Source organism: Urocitellus parryii, chromosome 3 (genome assembly GCF_045843805.1).
Source record: "Urocitellus parryii isolate mUroPar1 chromosome 3, mUroPar1.hap1, whole genome shotgun sequence".
NCBI lineage: Eukaryota > Metazoa > Chordata > Mammalia > Rodentia > Sciuridae > Urocitellus > Urocitellus parryii.
Window position 1 is genome coordinate 120,919,848 of NC_135533.1, and position 12,608 is coordinate 120,932,455.

The 12,608-nt window shown below is 36.1% G+C and overlaps 2 pseudogenes; both read right to left on the reverse strand.

Annotated features, from left to right (window-relative positions):
- Positions 1-3,399: 3,399 nt before the first annotated feature.
- On the reverse strand, positions 3,400-4,362 carry LOC113176510 (KH domain-containing RNA-binding protein QKI pseudogene; annotated as a pseudogene).
- A 5,760-nt stretch (positions 4,363-10,122) lies between these two features.
- On the reverse strand, positions 10,123-11,999 carry LOC113176509 (carnosine N-methyltransferase-like; annotated as a pseudogene).
- Between the last annotated feature and the right edge of the window lie 609 nt (positions 12,000-12,608).

Genomic DNA, 12,608 nt, shown 5'->3' on the forward strand with positions numbered 1-12,608 from the left:
GGTCTCAGTGGAGATCAGGGCCCAAAGTCACCTTGCATAACCTGAGGAAAGGACAGCAACTCCTCCCAAGTTACCCCTCACCTGATTCTTTGTTACAGATTGCTACAAGGACACCTGGGAGGGCAACAATCTTTGGTCCTGGGACTCACAAGAGGTGAAGCTTGCCTTATAGAGAAGCTGGAATTAGCCACCAGGACATGGTGCAGGAGCTGCCTTGCTGGTTTTCCTCTCTCACATGATACACAGTTCTGTATCATGTAGAACTGTATAGATTTATGTCTGCTTTGTTAAATAAATTAAATGATAGTATTTAATGTTAGAGTTTTGTATTAAATAACATTTACCCATTTTATAAAATAAAACACATCACAGGAAAACACACTAAACAGAGGTAGATTTCCTTGAGGTTGATCTTAATGAATTACTAAGCAGTTACCCTAGAGTACCCCCATCACCACCACTCCTCTCCTCCCATATCTTCACCTTCCTATTTTCTTTTAAATTTAATTTTGTATTAAAACATTTACTAAAATAATGCTATGGGTTAATGGAAACAGCAAAGAATCAAATACTTAAAATGTAAAGCTAGCTGAATATAAAACGACTGTCTATTGCAGACACTCAACTAAAACTCAAAGATGTCTAATTAATGTGTTCATTTATTATCTAACTAACTAAAATCCCAAGAAAGTCAAGACACTCAATACAATGACATACTGCAAAACAATTGGCAATTTTCAGTTATCAAATTGTGGATTTTGCATGTTGTATTCTTTTTTAAATCAAGAAAAAGTTATTTTTAAATGTCATATTGCATATATATAATTCAAGATAGAAAAATACATTATAAACTTGTAACCATGACTATAAATACAGGTTTCTCATAGGCAATACTTTATTATGGTATATATATAGAATATCAGCTACTAAGATAATAAACACTAGACAAAAAACACACGTCAGCTCTATGGTAACACACCAGTGACACACCCATTTGCCCAGGTTAAAAATTGCATAATACTGTCAGAAAAAAAGTCTTAAAAACTATATAGTGTAATAAAAAATAAATTCAATAAACAATTATAATACTAAGAACCAAGGCATTCAAATTTCAAAATCATACTTCTTTTCTGTTGATCCGATATTTTTTCCACTAAATTTTCAAAAGTTTGTTCACAGCCAACATTACTCATTAATATCACACATCTGTTATGTCATATATTTACTTCCTTCCCCATAAAAGCCCTTTGATAAACATCTAAATGTCCAGGTTTAACATAGTTAAGATGAAGCTGTATAAAATACTGGTATCATTTTAAACTATCACATCAAATGTTTGAGTTTCACAAATTTATTCAGCCAGTAAACAAATAAAAATCATAATGACACAGCATATATTGTATGTAAATAAATCAAAGCAATGGTATGTGTAAATAGAGTAGTGGAACATTAAACCAAATCTAGAATACAAAACGACTGTCTATTGCATAGGACATAAACTGAAAAATGGATCCAAGTGAGACAACTTTATAGAGAGGTCACTGTGAAGGTGCTAACTGAGCTTCTGCTAACATTGACTGTGAAGACAAGAAAATATGAAAGAGGGAAGAGTAGATAAGGTAATATTTGTCACTTGAGACTTGCCACCTTTGGTACTAAGCAGTTAATGATTTACTCTAGTGTTTAGATATAGGCTTATATGCAAATTTTTGAACTATAAAACTACTTTATGAGAATTTGGAGGTTTAACCTGAATTAATATTCATATGCACAATGATGCTCCTTTTTCACATTCTTTTAAAGTTAAAAAAAGTGGCAAAAAAGGGCATATGTGGGAAGATGGAGGGATATTGCTGAAGCTAGCAGAGATGGACTATGCAAGTTACCTGGTATGCTATCAACAAGTCTGGTTAAATTTGGATCATTAAAAAACACTGTTGTCTGGAATGAAATTCACAAAAATTCATATTTGTGAAAATTTTGATAGGTATATTATTATCTCCAGTATGGACAAAAAAAACCACACACACTCCTTCTCCTAATAGAATAAGGCTCTAATTTTTCTATCAACTGTTGTTCAGATCACCCATAATTTTTATCTCAAAATTCTTTGGGTTGGCTTTGAAGGTTGTAACAAAAAAGTACTCAATTATGATATGTTTTTTTAAAACTTACTAGTCTGATATTATAACAGATATCAATTTTTTTCACAGTATCATATTTGGCAAATTTGCCTCAAGGTAATGTGGCACAAATCATATAATTCAAGCCCTCGACTCATTTGTTCCCTTCACATCTTCGTTCACATATGAGGTGACTAAGTAGCATTAATTCTTATTCTGAGGCAGGAGCTGATCTTACAAGACACTGGACTAAATGACCATCAAGGAAAATAAGGCACTTTCTTTTCTTTAGACTTATTCCAATACTTAAAAAATAAAGATGAAAATGCTCTTTTGGTCTTTTCATTTAATGAAATAAAGGGTCTCTTTGTTCTTTTTCTTGTTTATAACACTTGAAAGTATAAAATTCTACATTTCTAAAAACTTATACATTTTATTCTTCACTAGCACCTTTGTATAGTAAAAGTGTCTATTATATGTTCATTGCACTAGTTTTACCTACAATTTCATTACATGAACACAGCAATATGTAAGCACACATTTTACATCCTTAATGGTTCTTTTCTATAAGGGAAGTTTAAAAAATACTTGAACATTTTGCCCAGTAATGTAACACATAATGCATGTACCTTACTCTCAAAAAAAAATTTAAGGGTATATGAAATAAAATTTCTGTAATTTTAACTTAGATATCCATCTTTTAAAAAGAGTGTTGCAGTTTTGTTCTGAAGGGGCACTGAAGCAATTAAACCACACATCAAATTTGAAATACTTTTTGAATCACTTCACCAATGACTTACCTTACTGAAGAAGATTCATGCACGATGCATCATCATGCAGTTCAGAGAGATTGACTTCCCCATGAGAAGAAAAGGTTCCTAGAAGTCTCTCACAGTAACTGCCTCTGTCACTGAGTAGTTAGGGGCCATCTGTCTCCCTCCTTAAGGAGGCCTTCTTGCCATTTGCTTGGGGGTGCACATTGAAAGATGGTCAGTGCTGTGGGATGAATTGGGCCTTATTGCTTTACTTCTATTCGGTGCAGTTTATAGAACCACTTTCACCCAAACAGAGGAAACAAAAGCTGAGCTGGAGAACAATAATTTCTTTGTCTCTTTTTGATTGGATAGTAAGACAAACAGACAAGCGCCTTAGCTCACAACTCTGATCACAGGCAAGCAGAGGCAATTACCACTAAATGATTAGCAGGCAGGCATGGTTGAATCATCACTGGGTGGAGTTCAGAGGTCAGAAATTCATAGGTTAGTAACCAGTCAGCTTACTCTGTGATTACATTATGCCTTGAAACTTCAGTTGCCACCACACCGAATACACCACTGTGTTCAATAGGGCACTCAAGGATTGATGTAGTGGGTGCAACCGTGTAAGAGTATTTGTAGGGGATGTATATTGAACCCAGCCTCAGGCCCTGAAGGGACCATTGCAGTAACTGGTTGAGGAGTTCCTTTTGGCATAACAGAGGTCTGTATTTGTTCAATCAAAGGCATTACGGTAGGGTCAGCTGGTAAGAATACTCAGGGCAGCTGGTGGGAGGACAGGCACAGGACCAGTTATGATCCAAGGAGCAGCCTGGGCTATTGCCAGGAGAGAATAGGCAAAGGCTGGTGAGTTAACATTAGCATCTCTGCAGGTGTCATTCAGAATCAGGAGCTCCATCAGTTGCATCTTATTCAGGCTATTTTCTCCTTCTGCTGCAGGTATCAGTAGTTTCTTAACTTCTTCAATTGCTCTCTTCAGTTTTATTTCTGCTGTTTTGAGCATCTCCCACAGTGATTAGTATATGTAACTCTTTTAGATGCTCCCAATTGGGTTTGCATCTAACTTGTTCCTCTTCCTTTTCCTCATTGAGCCTTTGCCTCCGACCATTATTTTACATACAATGTCTGCTTCAAGCTGTTTAGTTGTAAGTCCTCTGGATCCAAAGATTCTTCTAACAAAATTAAAATGTGGGTATTCTTTCACAGAAACATAAATTTTTCTTCTAATTGAACAGTAGGTCTCCCAGCAAAACAGGTAATTCTGCGCTCATTTTCTCTGTACTGCCGTTCAGTATGTACATGCCTTTCTATACTCTGATAATTTCTTCCTCCAGCAGGCACTGGAGGTGGTTGAAGATCCCATAGAAGTTGGGCAGCCTGCTCAAGAGCTTCTTGTTGTTCCTCAGCTGCATCAGGTAATCTGAGGTGGGCTTCAGCTTCTCTGTTTCCATTTCCCCCACCATATTCCAGGATCTGCAGCTCACTCCACCCTTTGCTCCAGCAGTTGCCGCCAGAGAGGAGGAATCAGGCTGAGGGTGGAGCCTTGGCTGCCCTCTGCTAGAGACTAGGTATCCAGCTCTGCAAGAGCACCAGCACAGGGCCCAATGCCAAAACCGCAGCAGCCCTCACTTGCCTCTGCCCAATGTTCTCTGGCCACCCTTCCTGGACGGAGCTCTCTTGCAAGACTGGAGGCAGAGGCAGGCAGGGCCAGGGCACCTCTCCTGTTGTAGCGCCACAAATGTTTCTCATTTTCTCTTAATTGAACACAGTAACTTAAAATTTAGCACTCACAATCTGCCATATGAAAGACACTATAGGGATTTTTATTGACTGAATTCAATAATGGGAGCAATATTACTGGAGGTCTTCCGTGATGCTTTGGATGTCTGGGCATTTATTCTTATAAAGAATCTTGGATGTTATCAAATCCATGGCTCCCCACAGCTACCCTTGAGACTCCTCAGTATCTTGCTCTATTTTCCTCAGGTGAAGAGGGTTTCTCACTAAGAGGGTGAGGAGTTTCTACTTGACATTTATTCATCATCATTTGCTCCTTTATTCTGGATGCAACAAAGGATTTTTCTTCTTTAAAGGCCAGATGTCTGTAGGATATCGCTTACCATTCATCCTTCCCAGTCAGTGCTCAGAATTCTCTTGAAAAATCCAGCCCAAAGCATTGTTTTATTTCCAGAAAAAAATAATTTGAGTTAGTGTTTAATATTTGCTTTGAACCTTTGTTTATATTTTTTTCTCATTTTAGCACCATTTTCTCATTTTGGCTTTTGGCATTTTGGGTCAGATCTCTCATTATCTCTTGCTTAATTTCTTTGAAATATTTCCTCCTCTTTAACCTTCTGTTTCTTGTCAGGCCAACCCTTCACTGTTTCTTCTGCTTTACTTCTTAATACTGAAGTAATCTTCCAATGTCTGCTTATTCTCTCCTGGTTTCTGTCCATCCACTTCCCTCATTCTGATCATTAATCCCATTTCATCATTTTGTTCTTGTTTTTGTTAAATATACGTGACAGTAGGGTGTATTTTGACATATTATGAATATATGGAGTGCCACCCATTAAAATTTTGAGCCCATTCTTGTGGTTGAACATGATGTGGATTTACACTGGTCCTGTATTCATGCATGAACATAGGCAAGTTACAGCTCATTCATTATACTGTCTTACCTTTTCCCAACCCACCTCCCTCCCTTCATTCCACTTAGTCTAATCCCATGAACCTCTATACTTTACCTTTCCTAATAACCTTTCCTTCAGTTTTAGAAAAGTACATTACTCAGTAAATAAGTCCTACTAAGGCTGAAAACTTCTGTGTTTTGTAGTGGCATTATTCAGTTCTTCTTTCTTCCCCTGCAATATCTTTTTAGGGAAATGGAATTCATATATTTATGTTGCTCATTTTGATATGAAATTAGTTTTGTGAATTTTTAGGAGCATCAGGATTCAGCAAATTTGTTCCAGCTTACCAGAATTTCCATCTGAAATTTCTGTGCAATGCTTATGAATTTGCCAGCTGTCTACTGCATTTGCTAGCTCTAGACTCATTCTTTAATGAATCTTTTCTCTCATCACCTCCTTTGTACTTAGATTTCCTGATTGTGATCTTTTGCCTAATTATTGTTCCTCCACTTGTGGTCTTTCTTAGGAGACAACTGCTACCACATTAACAAAATCTGTAGTCATTCCCTTTAAGTAGATGTTAATTTGATATACCTTTTTAACATTTGTAGAGAAAAATTATTGTCAAATTTCTTGGCATTTTTAATATATATGTTTGCATGTATAAACAAGACAGCCATATTATTCCTAGAACAATATTCAGTCTTTTAAAAGATGAAAAACCTGTCATTTACAACAGAATTTGTGAACCTAGAAGACATTATGCTAAGTGAAATAAGTGGATAAGGAAATTTTCTTAGACGTGAAATCTAAACCAATTAAACACATAGAAGCAGAAAGTAAAATGGTAACAGCCAGATGATTGGAGTTGGGGAAAGTGGGAAACTGTTGGTTGAAAGTTGTCAAGTTTCATTCATGCAGAATGAGTAACCTCTGGAGAGGTCATCCCCAGCAAGCTTCTTGCAGTTAGTAATATTGTAAATGGATATTTGTTGAGAGAGTAGATCTTAAATGTTCTCAACATACAGACTGAGAAAGAAAGCAAGTATGTGAGCTTGTGTATGTGTTAATTAGCTCAATTGTGGCAATGGTTTCACAATGTATATACATATCCAAACATCCCATTGTACTCCTTAAAACATACAATTTTTGTTTGCAAATTTTATCTGAATACAGATAAAAATGTTGCAACAAAAGCTAGGTTTTTGTTGTTCAGTTTTAGATAATTAAATCATTTTAGAAAAACTATTTCACAATATTTGTATATCCACAAGACACTAACCAAAGCAAGCAAAAACTAAACGTAAATAGCAGAAAGATGTGTGGATTAGGGAGAGGGGAACAGAGGAAGGAGGCGAGGGAAAGGGGAAATAGTGGGAATTCAATTGGAGCAAATTCTATTCCTTGCTTTTATAATTATATCAGCACCCTGTTGTTATGTATAACTAGAAAGAATCAATTAAATTAAAAAAAACATCATTGGCAAGTATAGTAAAATTTATATTTTTAAATAATTGTTCAGAAATTCATCATGTTGTTACAGCACAGGAAAATCCTTTGTAAGCTCAACTCACAGTTGAAGCAACAGAAAGATCCTCTTTCAAATCATGATTATCGAGCTTATTTTTTTCCAGCTTCATAGCAATTGTCTATGAAAATCAAGAAAATTAATATTAAAGAAAAATTAAGTCAATCAGACACATTAAATTGCAAGGGATTTCATGCTAATCTGTAGCTTCCAAATCAGCCTTTGTGGCAACTTTTAGAAAGAGAATTACATATAAATACAATACACTTTATAGTTCCCAAACTTCATAATTTTAGACTGTGATTTATACAGCTTCTCTTTATATTACATATATATAACACCTTGCTCATTTAACATTCAGTAATCTGCACTATTTCAGAATATGGAATGAAAAAAAATAGAGGTAACAGAGCTAATGCACTGATCATTTTGAAAAAAAATCATTTGTATTTAGAGCTAATTTAAGAAAAAAAATGTTAAGGCTTACATACTTTAGTATCTTAAAACTAAATATAAGGAATACAAAAGTAAATAAATCCTCCAGTGACACTTCTATTATTGATTGGTACCACATTTTCAAGTTTAGAATATATTAACTGAAAGAGCTACAAGAAAAAAGTGATGCAAATTTATATAAAACATTTAAAATCAATATTCATGATATGAAGGAGAAATAAAACAAATGAAGTAAATAACTTCTGACTTAACTAAAATGTATCTGTTATTTAGAAATATAGATAACATTACTAAAGAATTATCCCTGATAGTAAACATAAATAATAGGTAACAAAACAAATCCACCAGTGTCAATCTGTTTTTGTCTTTTTGAGAAAAAGTTCCTTTGTTTTGATACAAGTTGTAAAAAATGCTAGTCAGTATATAGTTGTTTTTTTTTAATTTTTATTGATTGTTCACAACATTACAAAGCTCTTGACATATCATATTTCATACATTAGATTGAAGTGGGTTATGAACTCCCAATTTTACCCCAAATGCAGATTGCAGAATCACGTCGGTTACACATCCACAATTTCACATAATGCCCAATTAGTAATTGTTGTATTCTGCTACCTATCCTATCCCCTACTATCCCCCCTCCCCTCCCCTCCCATCTTCTCTCTCTACCCCATCTACTGTAATTCATTTCTCTCCTTGTTTATTTTCCCATTCCCCTCTCAACCTCTTATATGTAATTTTGTATAGCAATGAGGGTCTCCCTTCATTTCCATGCAAATTCCCTTTTCTCTCCCTTTCCCTCCCATCTCATGTCTCTGTTTAATGTTAATCTTTTCTTCCTGCTCTTCCTCCCTCTCTGTTCATAGTTGCTCTCATTATATCAAAGAAGACATTTGGTATTTGTTTTTTAGGGATTGACTAGCTTCACTAAGCATAATCTGCTCTAGTGCCATCCATTTCCCTGCAAATTCTATGATTTTGTCATTCTTTATTGCTGCATAGTACTCCATTGTGTATAGATGCCACATTTTTTTTATCCATTCATCTATTGAAGGGCATCTGGGTTGGTTCCACAGTCTAGCTATTGTGAATTGTGCTGCTATGAACATCGATGTGGCAGCATCCCTGTAGCATGCTCTTTTAAGGTCTTCAGGGAATAGTCCGAGAAGGGCAATAGCAGGGTCAAATGGTGGTTCCATTCCCAGCTTTCCCAGGAATCTCCAAACTGCTTTCCAAATTGGCCGCACCAATTTGCAGTCCCACCAGCAATGTACAAGAGTACCCTTTTCTCCACATCCTCGCCAGCACTTGTTGTTGTTTGACTTCATAGTGGCTGCCAATCTTACTGGAGTGAGATGGTATCTTAGGGTGGTTTTGATTTGCATTTCTCTGACTGCTAGAGATGGTGAGCATTTTTTCATGTACTTGTTGATTGATTGTATATCCTCCTCTGAGAAGTGTCTGTTCAGGTCCTTGGCCCATTTGTTGATTGAATTATTTGTTTTCTTCTTGTTTAATTTTTTGAGTTCTTTGTATACTCTGGATATTAGGGCTCTATCTGAAGTGTGAGGAGTAAAAATTTGTTCCCAGGATGTAGGCTCCCTATTTACCTCTCTTACTGTTTCTCTTGCTGAGAAAAAACTTTTTAGTTTAAGTAAGTCCCATTTGTTGATTCTTGTTGTTAACTCTTGTGCTATGGGTGTCCTATTGAGGAATTTGGAGCCTGACCCCACAATATGTAGATCGGAGCCAACTTTTTCTTCTATCAGACGCAGAGTCTCTGATTTGATATCAAGCTCCTTGACCCATTTTGAGTTAACTTTTGTGCATGGAGAGAGAAAGGGATTCAGTTTCATTTTGTTGCATATGGATTTCCAGTTTTCCCAACACCATTTGTTGAAGATGCTATCTTTCCTCCATTTCATGCTTTTAGCCCCTTTATCAAATATAAGATAGTTGTAACTTTGTGGATTAGTCTCTGTGTCCTCTATTCTATACCATTGGTCCACCCTGTTTTGGTACCAGTACCATGCTGTTTTTGTCACTATTGCTCTGTAATATAGTTTGAAATCTGGTATCACTATACCGACTAGTCAGTATATAAAAGACATTTTTTAAATTATTCAAAACTGCATGCATTTCTTGCTGTTCAATTGATGTTTTTAAATACTTACACTCCTTTGTAAGTTTCTTTTTTTTCTTTAAATAATAATTTTGCACTTGCAATTAATTAATGTCATTTTCATTCATGTAGGTAATGAGAATTCCTTCCAAATATATGCCTGCCAAGTACTGAGGAACACAAAAACATCATAGTTTTACTTTGCATTTTAAAACCTCAGGTTTCAGTTTTTCTAAAATTGACAACTCAAATTAGCTCCATGGAACCCTATCCTGCTTAACAAGAGTCAAGATAAAAATGCTCCCTCACTGTATGCAGAACCTGCCCTCAACCACAAAGATGTTAAATCCAGTACTGATTCCCACAATCCATGGGACAATAGCATCTAAAATTTTCAATTAAGTTTTCTTATCAAAACCATGACATATGCTACTATCACATTAAGTCCCTCTAATCCAAATTGCCAAAGAGATAACTAAAGCAATCATAATAATAAGACAAGTTCATAGTAGTATTTCATCATAGAGAGATCCTTCACAGTATATGTTGACAATATGGATTCTTTTTTCCACCTCTATCTGTTGCTGAACATCATTTTTTATAGCTTTGTTCTATGGAAAGTTCATTTGCCAAATTTTCCAAGTGGTACAACAGAGGACCAAGATTTATCCAAATTCTACCTGGCTTGAACAGTTTCCATATTGTATCAATATAGTCAATCACATTGTGAGCTGTGCCTATGAAGAAACAGGTGGCAATACAGTCCCAAATATTGAATTTTAAATAAATCTCCTGCTGACATAGAAAAGTTAAAACCAGGAAGAAGAATGTAGGGGTCAATATCAGGGGAAGGATATGGGTCATATCTGATTAGCTAAACTCTGGTTATTGCTAAACTGATGAATCCAAGGGATAAAGTTTATACTTGTTAATTTCAGAACATCTGTTCAGAACAAAGTTGGAAGAAAAGAGCATTAAAAAATCTCCATTCATATTCTTTTTTTTTCTTTTCTTTTTTTTTTATTGGTCATTCATAACATTACATAGTTCTTAATACATCATATTACACGGTTTGATTCACGTGGATTATGAACTCCCCCTTTTACCCCGTATACAAATTGCTGTATCACATCAGTTTCCCTTGACAAGCATAACCTAGCACAGCTATTCCCAGTCCAGTTTTCCTAATCTAGCACCAGTTACCAGAATATTTACTTAAAGAGGATCTCTCTTTTGGAAAAAAAAATGTTTTTTGATTGGCTGGCAGTAGGCTTTCTGCTTTTCTAGTTTCACTTTAGTCTATCAAAAACTATTTCAATGTGGATTATAACTTATCCATATCAAATGTTGAGGCTGGCATAATCTTTCCATTCCCCTCATTAGGGATTCAAGTGAAGCTTGAGATGCTAAATGAAAGAAATTATGGTGGCCTCATTTTACCCAATAGATTAAGGTTCATTAATCTTAAAAACCACAATATAGTTAAGCAATCTTTACTCAGGAGAGGTCCAGAACTGAATTGCTATGGAGTGTGGGGACAAGTGCATGGAGTACTGCATACATGGCATATGTTAAGGGTGTCTGAGTAGCGAACCACTCCCCCATGCTAAGCATGTGAGCTGCAAACCGTTTACCTTGTAGGCACAACCCTGCATGTTGCAGTTCCTGCACTTGCTCCACAGCCCACTCTTTGATTGGTCACTACAGGGACAGTTGACCAGAAATTGTATTGGTGGCTTCTTATAATCTGCTTAGCTACTGCCTGAATATATATACATGGTAACTACACAATAAAATCAGAACTGCTTTCAGCTTGGTCTCTGGAGGTCTTGATTAGCGACTCTGCAGCCACACTCTCTTCTACCTGTTCTGTGGGCCTCCTCACTGGACAAGAGAGAGCCCACCCAATGGAGACTAAACATCCTCTCTTCTAACAGAAGAGAAAGAAGAAAATCCCTCTGGGTCATTGATGGGACAACTTGGAGAGACTCATACTGGAATTGCCACACTGTATCTATCATCTTCTCCATATTCTTTATTTTCAAAAATACGTATGCAATCATTCACAATGATCAGTAATATTTCTTGATTATAATCCATGCATTTTCAAATCTTGTCCAAGTAAAGAAGAAACTGAGCAAGGAGTTTCTGTTGATTATCTTGAACTGATGTAAACTGTTTTTTTGTTTGGTTCACTGGCTTATGCATACAGGTATCATTATAGTGGAAGGCATTGATGATCTTCCAAAAGTGCTTGCTCTGGAAGCTCTCCTCCTCCTTGCTGTGAGTGTTTGCTGCTGCCTAAAGTGCTGCTGCAGAGCCCAAAAGCCCAGCAGAGAACTGCACTTCCACTTTCTTCCTTCCACCATGGTTGTGTCCGCCTCTTCTACGGCCCTGGCACAGCTGAGAAGGGGTCAGTGGAGGGTGCTGGTGTTGCTATATGGCCTCCATGGCTTTAGGCCTCACTGCCTTGCTGCTCCTGGCGACTGAAAACCCAGTAGGTCCTGTTGTATACCAGCCCCCAGAAAGCCACGCACTCCACTCCCATTACCCTCAGGGCTCCTTCCACACTGGGCTCTGATAGATCTTCAGCTACTGAGCTTGTTATCTTGCAGTTCCTTCAAGGAGTGACTAATGTTGCCTTCAAGTATATCAATTGACAATAAAGCGGCTAAATGTATACATTTTCATGAAATAATGAACAGATTTACATAAATGTATGCTAAAATTTTTTATGATTTATCAAGCTAATATTGAGGAAGAGTTATTTTTGTAGTATATAAAAATTGATGTAAAAATATTATTCATAATTTATAAATTTATGTTTCTTCTAATGTATCTTCATTACTTGTATGAGGTTGTATAAATAATAAAACATTTTAAGGGAAAAATATTCATAATTCAGTATCCATAATTATATTTTCCTCCTGCATTTTGTGTAAGAATTTCTATATTTTCTCTTTATCTAGG